The following is a 13106-nucleotide window of genomic DNA, read 5'->3' as shown; positions in this document are numbered from 1 at the left end:
CAAAACTTTTTAAATTATGAAGTTCCATTTTTTCAATTTTTCTTTCACATATTGTGCTTTTGCTGTCATATCTAAGAACCCTTCACCAAGCCTTTTGCCCCCAAAGACTTTCTCCTATGTCATCTTCTAAAAGTTTTGTAGTTTTACATTTAAATTTATGACATATTTTTGAGTTAATTTTTGTATAAGGTGTGAGATTTAGGTGAAGGTCCATTTTTTACTAGAAATATTCAGTGAGCAAAAAATATTTTTAAGGAGGTGATATCAATGGATATATGCTCTAAGCTGGATGAGGAAGAAAATGAAGATGAGAGGAAACTTATAGATAATTCTTGTTAACTGGTAGAATCTACTTGTAAGGTAAAATAGGTGTAGCTACAAAGCAAGTCAGCTGATTACTATGAAGAAGGTAGTGGTTAAAGATTTCAGAAAGGAAGCAGATACTGGTGATGTGACCAAAGGTACAGCAGCCACCAAGAAGGTAGGTGGCTGAGCTGGAGTGGAGGGTCAAGAAACTGGGACATCAGAGTGCATCGAGGGTCACCTGTGAGAGCTGAGGTCACAGAATGACAGCAGGAGTGGGGTAGAGAGGAACACATAGTCAGGGCTCATGTATTCCTTGAATGGGCAGAAGTAAGAACAAGTCAAGGAAATGACAGGTCCAAGGTAGGGGCAAAAGGGAGCAGTTTCAGGTGGGAAGGAGACAAATGCTTTGCAGTGAGCAATAGGGAGCCAGGAATATGCTTTTCCTACTTCTCAGCCTTGAGGTACAGGGTGTAAGGAAGAAAAAAAACAAAACTATCCTACCCTTCAAGAGGTTGTGGGGGAAGAAATGTCCTCAGGGTACTTTAGGTCTCTATTAAGGCAAACAGGTGAAGGAAATATTTGGACCAAGTGTTGCATTAGCCGCTCTATTGGTGAGGCCAGGAGGGTAGCTTCAGAATCCCAGGGTGCTGGGAGCGGGGAGTGGCTTTGTGTCCGATCAGAGAGCAGAGCCAAGGTGACAGACAGGCTTGGACACCATGGAACTCTTAGGGACACACAGTGTGGACTGGGCCTGGCGAAAGCCCAAGAGACGAAGTTCTGGGGGTCCTCAGAGAAGAGGAGAGTGAGCAAATGTTCAGGCCACTAAGAGAAATCGCTCTGCCAAATTACTTTGTTCATAATACTGCATCTTAAAAAGCAGGAAATTACTAGATATATTTAATAGTGCAAGGCATTGTGCAAAGCAAATTAATGTGTTATCTTCATTATCTAGAAATGATTTATTTATTATTACATCTACACATGCACTACAGTATTTTAGAGTATTCATTGGCATAGATATGATTATATCTATCACAGAAGATAAATATATAAATACATAGTTAATTACAGAAGATAAATATATAAACACACACACACACACACACACACACACACACACACTTAGGCCAAAACCAGCAAATCCAGCAGTTATAAAATGAACTGCAGCCAGACATCGTATACATGGCGCTTTAAGGCCTGATTGCTTCAATCTGTCTTCTCACAGTTCCTGCCTCTTTCTCCTTTGTTCCACTTCCACTTTCCATCATGTTTTGACAGGTGAGGTTGTTCATGCAAAGGGATCCAACAAAAATATAGGATTGCCACCTTTGCCTTCTTATCCAGGACAGAGCAACCCTCCCTTTCCTTCTTGCAACAAAGCAGGTCAAACACATACTCTCTCACTGCCCCTCAGCCGAGCCCAGTGATGAATGACGCTGACACCGTTGTTTTGCTTGCAGGGAGGGAATTTGTGTGCAGTCAATAGGTCACTGTCCTCTCGGCTCAGGACCAGCTCTCCGCCCAAACCCCGGTGCGTTTCATTCTTACAATACTTCAGGCTGCAGCCAGCACAAACATGTCACAGCAAGAGGGACGGTGATTGTATTTGCACATGCAATTGGTTTAAACAGGGCTTTGTTTGATCCTTTACAAAAAAGAAAAGTTTTATTATTACATTATAGCCTTGTAACCTGCAGTTTCCCTACTCTCAGTAATATAAACTTTCTTTTCCGATAAGAGGTGAGGCCTGATGGAATTTTCTTCTTTTCCCTCATTCGTGGGGGTGAGGTAATGAACTAACAACTGCTTTGGACCCTGTTTTATACCAACTAAAATAATAAAAATGGGTCTTTGGAAACATGGAGAAAAGAGAAACTCCTGGCATCATAACACAGATAAAGACACGATTAGAAGTAATTCTTGTTTGTAAGAGTAAGGTATTTATCTTGTAGCTGCTTCACCCTGAGGCCATGCCCGGGAAGCCAGTTTCCCGTGTGCCCCTCAAGTGGGCAGAATGGAAGAGACTTGAACCCTTGCTCCAGTGTCCAGTTCCACTGAGGGCTCAAGAGCGAGAACTCCCAAATCACGTAAGGACGGGGTACATTCTGAGAAATACGTCCCTTGGTGATTCCATCGTTGTGCAAACATCATAGGAGAAACTTACACAAACCTAGATAGCAACAACTATAACACATTTCTCAGAATGTAACTCCACCATTAAGCGATGCATGACTGTATTAGTTTTCTATGCTTAATATCAAATTATCCCAAACTTAGTGAGTTAAACAACACATATTTATTATCTCACAGTTCCCGTGTATTGGGCGTCTCACAGCTTAGCTGGGGCCTCTGCTCAGAGCCTCACAGGCTGCAGTCAAGGTGTTGCCAGAGCTGGGGTCTCAGCAGAGGTTTGACAGGGGAAGGCTCTGCCTCAAAGCTCCCTTAGGCTATTGAATGTATTCACTCGCTACTGTGGGATTCCTAGCAACTTGCTTTCAAAGTCAGGAGAGAGAGTGATTCTAGTGTGAGTCTACTGGCAAGATGGAGTGTTACATAACCTAACATAACCATGGGAGTGGCACTCCAGCATTTTTGACATAATCAATTGGTTAGAAACAAGTCACTGGTCCTGTTTATACTCAAGGGGAGGGGATTACATGAGAGTGGGAACACCAGGAGGCAGAGATCATGGGCCACCTTAAAGCTTTCTGCTTCACTCCACAGCTATCTAGTCATAGAGATTAAAGGGCATGGCTAAGGAATAATGGAAGCAACATTTTTAGGAGAACCATAAATGGGGGAAGATTTTTTATATGTACACACATATTCATATACCCTAACATAAAAATAAAATTAGGAATTCTTCTTAGTGGTTGATGGCATGAGATTTTGCAATCAAACAGCTATGAATTTGAATGCCTGTCTATGGCTTAGTAGTTGCTTAACCTACTTAAGCTTCAGTTCCCCTCTTTAAAATGGGAATAATGATACCTACCTTTGAGGTTATTGTGAGAATTAAATTAGATAAAGTAGATAAAACACTTAGCACAATAGAAATGCTCAATAAATGTTCAGCATCACATCCAGGTAAAAGCCTTGGGTACCTCAGGCAAGATGGAATTTTTACAACATGCTCTAAATACAGAGAAATTAATCCCTAAAATGAGCATGCTCTTCTGAAGCTTGAGAGGGTTTGGCACAAGTTTGCTTCCATGTTTCCCAGAAAGCTCTGGATGGCTCTGCCAGGGATCTCTAGTCCACCTTCTCCCACATCTTCATCAGGAACCAGTAAGTTTTTGCAATGCTGGATTCAAGATCCCCAAAGACCTCCAAACTTCACAACTGGAATGCCATAGGAGTCTGGCCTCACTCCAAATGCCTGTATCCTTCCGGTCCCCGGGCAGAAACACGGGTCATAGTTGATGCTCTAGCGCAAGATTCCTATCTCCTAGACATGCTTAGTCCTTGTAACCTGGTTTCCAAGATGGATTCACTTAATAAGTCACTCACTGAAAACTTTTATTCAACACCTACCATATGCCAGGCATAGGGCTAGCTTTGGAGAGAGAATAGCAACGAACACAGAAGCCTCCCCTCGAGTAAACCATCAGCCAAGTCAGAGGCACATCCAAGCCAACAAAGTAAAGTTGACCCTTGTCTTTGGGCAGAAATATACCTGACACCTTACACCAGTCCCTCAGTCTGTGAAGTCGGCACGTTCAGACAGGCCCCTCGCTTTCCTCTTTCACTTTTGTTAAGACTCACACTTCCTGCACTCATCTCACACCACTTTTCTGTTTCCAACTTTCACTACGGTTTTATGTCTCACTTGATAGCAATTTCTATGCTAACTGAAGTATTTACGAAAACAGCTTTACAAACCTTGTTTTCCATTTTTCATCAGCCTTGGACACTGCCCAGACTAATGTTCCACTTTCCATTTATCCCAAATTTCTGATGACTTTCTGGCTATGAACCATCGCTTCCTCAGAGCTCATTACTTTTCCTTTTTTTGTATCACTGGCCCAGTTGACATACTTTTTAAAGCTTTGCTTTCACAAAGACATAAAGTGTCTACTCTTTTAGAAGAGTTGTTCCATGTACATCAGTGAGTACAGAAAACAGAGCCATCCTGAAGTTTGTGTGCTCTGTTGGCACAGGTTCTGTCCCTGGACTCACACCAGCCTCTACACACCGGGCTGCTCACAGCCCAAGGCACATCCATGCCTTGTTAGTTATTTGTGTCTTACTAACACTAACACTAACACTAACACTAACACTAACACTAACACTAACACTAACACTAACACTAATAACAATTCTAATAAAAGTTAAAATATATCCAGAGACTACAATGTGCCAAGCAGTTATATTGTTATGTTATTTAACCTTCACAACCACCTTTTGAGATAGGGACTAGTACTAGCATTTAAGAGATCAGGAAACTGAGGTTTAGAGATCAGGTTACCTGCTCAAGATCGTACACTTTTAAGTGTAGTATGAGATTCAATCCCCAGGAGTCCAATGCAATGCTGTCTCCCAAGTGTGAAGAGATGTGTGAGCCTGAGGACAAAGAAACAAGGAGAGATCAGCAGCCACAAAGTTGAATGGTCAGCCAGTCACCCGTACTTTCAGGGGATCCATCACAGCCCAGCTCTGCACACAGACACAGAGAAGGCAGCAGTGGATCTCTGTGCAGGGAGCTAATGTAGAATAATCAAGAACAAAAGAGAGGGGAAAGATGTAGCAATGAAGGCCTGAGAACAGAGACAACTTTCAGATAACTCACTCTTTGGTTTGAGGAATAAATGCCTTTCTTTTGAACAAAGCTTGTAATTCTGACGGTGAGTCTAGGGTCCCTAACAATGACAGAGAGTGATGGCTATGAAGGGCACTAATCAAAGATTGAGTAGACTTGTGTTTACACAGGGAAGAACTGCTGCCCCTGCATCGGCCTTTGAAGACACCCTTGCTCACGCAGATCACGATGCACTATGAAGTGATGATTCAAAGAAAAGGGGTGAGTTGAAATAAACACATCTGGCCAGTTATTGCACTGAGGCACTTCAAAGAAACATTTCCTTTGATCATTTTGACTTCTCATTAATGATCAATGTAAGTATATTACTCATAGAAATCACCCAGAGACTTCCGGCTGATGGAGGTTTCAGTTTGACCCATCACCAGCACAATGGGGAGGATAAAGTAGGGAATCACACACTGGCTCTTAAAGCATCCACCAGGAAGTGGCACATAACCCCCCACCCAGAGGCCTCTAGCCAGAGCAAGTCACACCGCCCACCTCGTTTCAAGGGGAACAGGAAAGAAGGATCTTGCCAGATGCTGGTAAGGGAGGGTAGGACACTGACAACACCTGGTGAATAGTACTGATGACTAACACAAAGGCCAAGTAAAAAGTAGGTATTTTTAGGTGGTCAAATGAAGGAGTATGTTCAAGAGAATAAAGCACTTAGGAGCTTTGTTAGATTTTCATAGTAATTTCTCAGCAGGAATATTTCCACAAAGGCCTTCACCATGAACATTACAATTGTTTAAGGAAACAGGTGTCCTGATTTGACAAAATTATCAAGGAAAAATAATACTAAAAAAAATTTGTGGAATTTATATAATTGATACAAGAGCAATTTTCTTATGCATAAGAAGAGGATGGAACTATCCATTTGCCATTCTGGATCTTTGGTGGGAACACTAAGGAAACTCATTGTGGGACTCTGCAAAGGTAAATTACCAAAACCCAATGGCACTTTTTTCCTCCTTGAACTTGCCTATTGTCTTGACATTTCTCCAAGAAAATTCAAAGCATTTTACTATATAACATCATATTTGGAATTTTAAGCAATGTAAAAAAATGAGCATTTTTGTTTCATTTGCTTATTACTTTATTCAACAAACATTTATTTTGAGGGCCTTTTATATGCAGGTACTTTCCTAGATACTTGGGATGCAAAGATAGAGGCCTAACCTTAGGGTACTCATAATAAATCTAATGAGAGAGAAAGACTAGGGATTAGGGAATTATAGAATATTGTAAAACTGTAGCTATAGAAATATACACCAGCTATCATGGGAGAGTTATTAGTACTGACATTTATTAAGACCATCACCTGCCTTGGAGGGAAGCAGTGAATCCGTGTAATCCACCCATTCCCTGGGCCACCTCCTGGAGTTGTGTAAGGTGTTCATTGCACAACTCCAGGATGCACCATCCCCTTGCAGGCTCCTTAGATTTGTATGGTACCAGTGTTTTGAGCCAGAGGTACCTCTATTTCCTCCAAAGTCACCACTTGGACTAGCAATAGGACTACCAGCATATAACTAACATTTAGTACGCTGCAATATTTTTATTATATGCTTACTCTTATTACTATTGATGTAATGATAATCTCTAACTCACTGAACTTTCTTTTCAGTAATCCTCAATTATTCAGCTAGTCTGACCAAGACTGTTCTAGCCATGTTGGAAGTCCTAGGTAAATATAAGCTGCTATCCTTGACCTTAAAAATCTTTTAAACTAACTGGAGAAGAAAGACAAAAGCACATAAATCAACTAGAGATTATAATTTCTAACCTGTATAACACTAAGTCTAAATGCAATCTGAGTTGTAGGAACCAAGATAGCAACCTTAGATGGGATTTCATTTTGAGCTTGAAGGATGTGTATTATTTGGGTAGACTAGAGGAGACTGATGAGAATGTATATCAGTCTTTGTCCATTCCCTCCAGGGAAAAACACTTCAAGCTGACACCTTGCTGACGGACACTAGCAGCTGCCCCGGTGTCATAGCAAAGAGTTCAGCACAGCTGAGAAAGGGTGGTGATCTCTGCTCATCATCGCCCTCACCTGTTTGAGCTCCTTTCCATATCTCCAGTTACCTTGTCATTCCACCAGGTTCCTCTTGGACAGAGCAAGTCCCTTGTAGTAGTTAAGTTCACATAGGCTAGTTCACTGATTCCCAAATTGTGGTACCCAACCAACAACATGAGTACAATCTAGGAACTTGTTAGAAATGCAAATCTTTGGTCTTAAAGCACTTAAGAGCTTTGTTAGCAATCTATGTTTTAACAAGCCCTCCAGGTGATTCTGATTCAAACCAATGTCTGAGAACCACTGGGTTCATCAAAAATCCTGGCTTTAAATCCTAGCTATGTAGGCACTTTCTGGCTCCATGGCTTAGGCAGATGGTTAATTTTGCTAAATCTCAGACAAGTATAACAGTAGTGCCCACCTGCCTAAGCCAGTGCTTACTAGTTGCCAAGGATTACACTAGAGATTATATTAACTCATTTATTCTTCACAACTAGTAAGCACTCAATGAAGTCTTGCGATTAGCACTTGGCAAGACTTCCCTTTACTTTTAAATCATGTTCATGCCATAACATGGTTGGAAAACCTTAGTTAGAGCTGTGTTGCTTCACTCCTCATCACCTTTACCACTTTCACTACTCTTTGGCATATACATATACATATATATGCACATAACTACATATATGCATTATCATAAAATGTACCATTGTAACCATTTTTGAGTATACAGTTTAGTGACATTAAATACATTCACATTTTTGTGCTCCCATCACCATCATGCATCTACAGAATTTTTTTCATCTTCCCCACTGAAACCCCACAGCCATTCAACAATAGTTCCCCACTTCTACCCTCCCCACAGACCCTGGCAAACATCATTTTACTACCTGTCTCTATTAATTTGTTTACTCTAAGTCAGTGGTCGGCAAACTCATTAATCAACAGAGCCAAATATCAACAGTACAACGATTGAAATATCTTTTGAGAGCCAAATTTTTTAAACTTAAAATTCTTCTAATGCCACTTCTTCAAAATAGACTCACCCAGGCCGTGGTATTTTGTGGAAAAGCCACACTCAAGGGGCCAAAGAGCCGCATGTGGCTCGCGAGCCACAGTTTGCCGACCACGGCTCTAAGTACATCACATGAGTTGAATCATACAGTATTGCCTTTTTGTGACTGGCTTATTTCACTTAGCACAATATCCTCAAGGTTGTCACATAAGTCAGACTTTCTTTCCTTTTTAGGGCTGAATAGCATTTTATTGTATGTGCATTCCACACTTTGTTTATTCATCCATCTACCAATGGACACTTGGGTTGCTCCCATGTTTTGGCTGTTGTGAGCAGTGCTGCTACACAAATGGGTATACAATTAGCTCTTTAAGTTCCTGCTTACAGTTCGTGTGATTCCAATCCAGAGTGGAATGTCTGGTGGTCTATCTTGGCAGTTCTCCATCTTTATCAGAAAGCCTTACTCTCCTGTTTCCTCTCTCAAGCTGGTGCAGCCATGGCTACCAGAAAGCAGCACACCATCGCCCTCCTGTATCCAGGAAAATGTCATAGGATTGCCTTGCATTCTTTAAAAACCTGAAACTGGGTGAGCAAGGAGAGATAGTGTTCCCCTAAAATGTACCTTCTCCTCCCTAGACTCTATTTCATCATAGTGAAGGATTTTTCTGTCCTATCTACAAATACAAAATACTCAACGAGAAACTGTTTCCTTCCATCCACTGGTGACAAGGACCAGAGAATAAAAAGAGATTACAGGGTAGACTGTCTGCTATGATAACTTATTTTTCCTGTAGTTGTTTCCAACCAAACACACAGTATCATTAACTTTGACTGTGGTCATTACTTTGGCCTCAGGTTTAATCTATTTTGACTAGGAATATTGTCCTCGGAAACACTACAATTTCCTGAAGAGACTGCAAATCAGCAGTCTTGCCTAAAATCATACATGGCCATTATCTTTCCTCTGCTTGAAAGATGTACAAAGACAGTATGTCATTGTGAGCCGGGAGGTTTCCTTTCTTTAGTGTCTGCCTTCTGGCTGAGCTATAAGGTAAGGCAATTAGATACCCAACATTTATAATAGACATGTTTAACTTCCCTGATATGTCCTGCAGAGGTTCAGCAAACACAAAGATAATATTCTGTAACTAGCAGTTAGGAAGTTCAGACTTCAAACCTTTTAGACTGTATAAACTATGATGGCGAGACAATAGACAACGTGCTCATTTACTGCTGAAAACCACCTTTAGCCACAATATTTAATGTAGAATCATTCCTACCTGTGAGGTCCACAAGAAACGGGTACTAAACATATTTTTATGCAAGGCTTTTAGTTTGAGTTCTGTCAAGAATAAGCTAGACCAATGTGACCCCTCTGGGAGGCAGTGTTGTGTAGTGAAGATGTGGACTGGATTCTGTTCAGCTAGGTTGCTAGTAGCCTCTTCCTTTCACCAGCTATGTGACCATGAGCCAGTTACTGAAATTCTTCATATCTCAGTTTAGTACCTATAGAGTATTTCCTGTTTTTCAATGGTAACTGGCACCTGAAAGAGGCCACTTAAAATGAATGTACCAAAATGTTATTGAAAAAAATAGGTGCTATCACAACATTTTTCTTATAAAATGAACTAAAATTATATAAATTATAAAGTTGTCTTACATTTAACTAAATTTAGTGTAAAATTTAAACTATATAAGTTTTTTTCAGAAAACAACAATAAATTATTTAGGATGTTTTTGTTAAATTTTTCAAACAGAACTATATGACAGCACAATGTAACATCCTTCATTTCATATTTGACCTTCACAGGAACATTAACAGGATATACATTTTGAAAAACTATTCTGGAACTTAATTGGTTTCCAAGGACCTTTCCTGTTCCTTTTGTATTGAATCCTTTCTTCTGAAACACTTGTCATTATTCCCATAATTGTTTTCTTCAATTGTCAACAAGTAAAATCATGCCAAATCCATATTTGTCGATGGCTTTGCAAGTCATTCTTGTACCTTTTCTTTCTTCAACGTCATGAAATCGTACGTGTTTGGTAAACGGTGTTTCTTCCCTTTCTGGTTCATCTGCTTTGTATTTTCTTTGTGCAATCTAATGTTGTCAATATCTGACAATCAATGAGGCTGTGACCAGCAAAGGTGACTGACAGACCGGCCAGGATAGAGGTTAGAGTAAAATATATATACATATTAAATTGAAGACTGATTTTAATAAATGACCAGCTCATGATGACAATTTTTGTTTTCCTGATACATCTTAACTTCAGAGACTTGGAAATGATAGCAAAGATCCGTAGTTTTTAATTAAATTGCTAAAACCATGCCATGTGCTCAGCACAGTGCAATAGCATGTGCTTTAGTTGTTAATAAATATTCTCACTGTTTACTGCAGAGGACCCACATGTTCACAAAAGTGTTGGGGGCATTTATACACACATAGATAAAATTAGCTTAGAAGAATATTTTTCTTAAGCAAATTGCCCCTTTCATAAATAAGCATAATGATTAGAAAATAAAAACATAATCCCTCACTCCGAACCTACCTCCATTCCATACCCCCCTCCCCCTTATTTTGTTTAATTTTCTCTCAATAACACTTATTCCCATCTGGCATGCTATTTATTTATTCATTTATTTATTTATTATTGATTTTATTTTTACAGAGAGGAAGGGATAGGGATAGAGAGTTAGAAACATCGATAAGAGAGAAACATCGATCAGCTGCCTCCTGCACACTCCCTACTGGGTATGTGCCCGCAACCAAGGTACATGCCCTTGATCAGAATTGAACCTGGGACCGTTGAGTCCGCAGGCCGATGCTCTATCCGCTGAGCCAAACCGGTTAGGGCTATATATTTACATATTTGTGTTTTGTCTGACTCCCACCACTAGAATAAAAACTCCAGAGGCCAATTGCTTTCGTTCATCTATGTGTCCCCAGCACCAAGAACAGGGCCTGACACATGGTAGGTGTTCAATAAATATTTGCGGAATGGACTATAATGGTAGACTTTTCTTTCCCTCCTCACCCCAGGGCCCAGGTGCTCAGGGGCCATCACAATGACCCTGGTTGGGGATCCCAGTGCACTGTGGCCTGAAAGAGCTCGAGTGTGAATAAGAATGGACCCTGTGTAATCAAAGAAGGAAAGGCAGCATGGACAGCCAAGAAGCACAGAGTAGAATGAAAGGCTGTGGAGAGTCACTGCAAAGTCAGGCCTCCCTGTCCCTAGCCTACGTACCATTGTCATTCTATTCAGAAGGAAGAGAAGCGGGTTCTCCTGTGGGGCAGAGGAAGGAAGCCAGAATTCTCCCTCCTACAAAGGAAAAGATGTGTGCTTGAGTCACGGTGTGGTGGAAAGAAGTAGTCCGTGAGAACCAGGAAACCAGTGTGCTGACCTCACCTCCGACACTAATTGGGTCTGGAAGTCAGGAAATTCACTTCAGACTCTCAGGGTGCTACAACCTCAACTACATGATGAGTGGGTGTGGCTAGATCAGCATTTTCTAAACCATGTTCCTTAGGCATTTGACCCTCTTCTGCCCCAGTGGGGTAACCACTAGCCACATGTGGCTGTTGAGCACTTGACATGGAGTTAGGGCCACCTTTTAAAATGCAAAATCTAAAACAGTATACAGGGAAAAAAGTAAAGTATCTCATTAATAAATTTGTATCGATTAATGTTGAAATAATAGTTTTATTTATTAGGTTAGCTAAAACATATTATTAAAATTAGTACAGTATGGGTATTGTGGAGGCAGGGGACATAATCAGTACTTTCTGATCAGTCTTGTGGTAAATCTAAAATGATAGATAAATAAATACTTGTATAAAAAAAGAAGGCCCACGCATGTCTTTCTACTTTTAAAAATATGTCTACCAGAACTTTTGAAATTACATATGTAATTACAGATGTGCTTCTGAGGATATTTCTGCTCTACAACTTGAGAGAAAATGTTTTTCTGATCAAACACTGCATATTGCATCCCCACCCCCTCACCTCCCAGCCCCGTGTTATGTCATGATGCTTATTAACAAAGTGAGTATACTGAGCCTTCTTGCAGTATACAGTATATAGAAAGCTGCTTATTTATCATTTTCTAAACATATTTAATCATGGAACCAATTTTCCACTGAGCACCTATTAATACCCCTCAGTTCTGAGGAAGACATTTTGGAGAACAGTAGTCCAGATTTTCTGCAAAATCTTTTTAAATTATAGTAACATGTGATATTATGAATCTATGTATGTGGAAGGAAGCAATGAGTGGGTTTCTAAGCTGCTTGTTCAGACAGAAAGGGTTTTAAGGAGAAATCATGTTCTTCACCAACACCTCCTGGGAGAGATCACAGCTAATTGAATGCTGAAAGCGAAGTTGGGAGACTGGATCATGGAATTGGGCAGAGCCCGAGGGAGATGAGCTCAGATTCTGAGGGTTTTCTCAGAGCTTTGTGTGAAGTTATACTCAGTAAAACCTTGACACTCTACTGCTTGAGATGCTGATACTGTCAAGAAATTAGCACCACAGAAAACATCCGAATCCCAGGTGGAACACACAGTGTAAGGAACCTAGGAAACATGGTATTCCAAGAAGAAACACTGAGAGTGGCCGGAGGGCTGCAGAAATTGCAGTAAGAGGACACATGACACGTCAATGAGTCACATCCAGACCAGGAAGGCTGGGCTCCACACAGTCCACCCTCACACCTCCAGGCCTCCAGGGAGCAGATGAGGAGAAAGCCTTAAGGGTTTATCTAGCCAGATAAAGCAGTGAAGCCACAGCCTTGGCCTCTGACAGAGATTTCTGTGTGGGTGATAACAAGCCTATTTCTGGGGCCTGACATTTCTGCCTGTGCTTCCAGAAGGTGTCACAAGTCAGGTGCTAGATCACCTAGGGTTTCTGGGTTCCATTATGAATGGACGCTTTTCCTGGATTCATCTCAAAAGTTCTC

Source organism: Eptesicus fuscus, chromosome 7, assembly GCF_027574615.1.
Source record: "Eptesicus fuscus isolate TK198812 chromosome 7, DD_ASM_mEF_20220401, whole genome shotgun sequence".
Classification (NCBI taxonomy): Eukaryota; Metazoa; Chordata; class Mammalia; order Chiroptera; family Vespertilionidae; genus Eptesicus; species Eptesicus fuscus.
Note: the sequence above shows the minus strand (reverse complement) of the source record.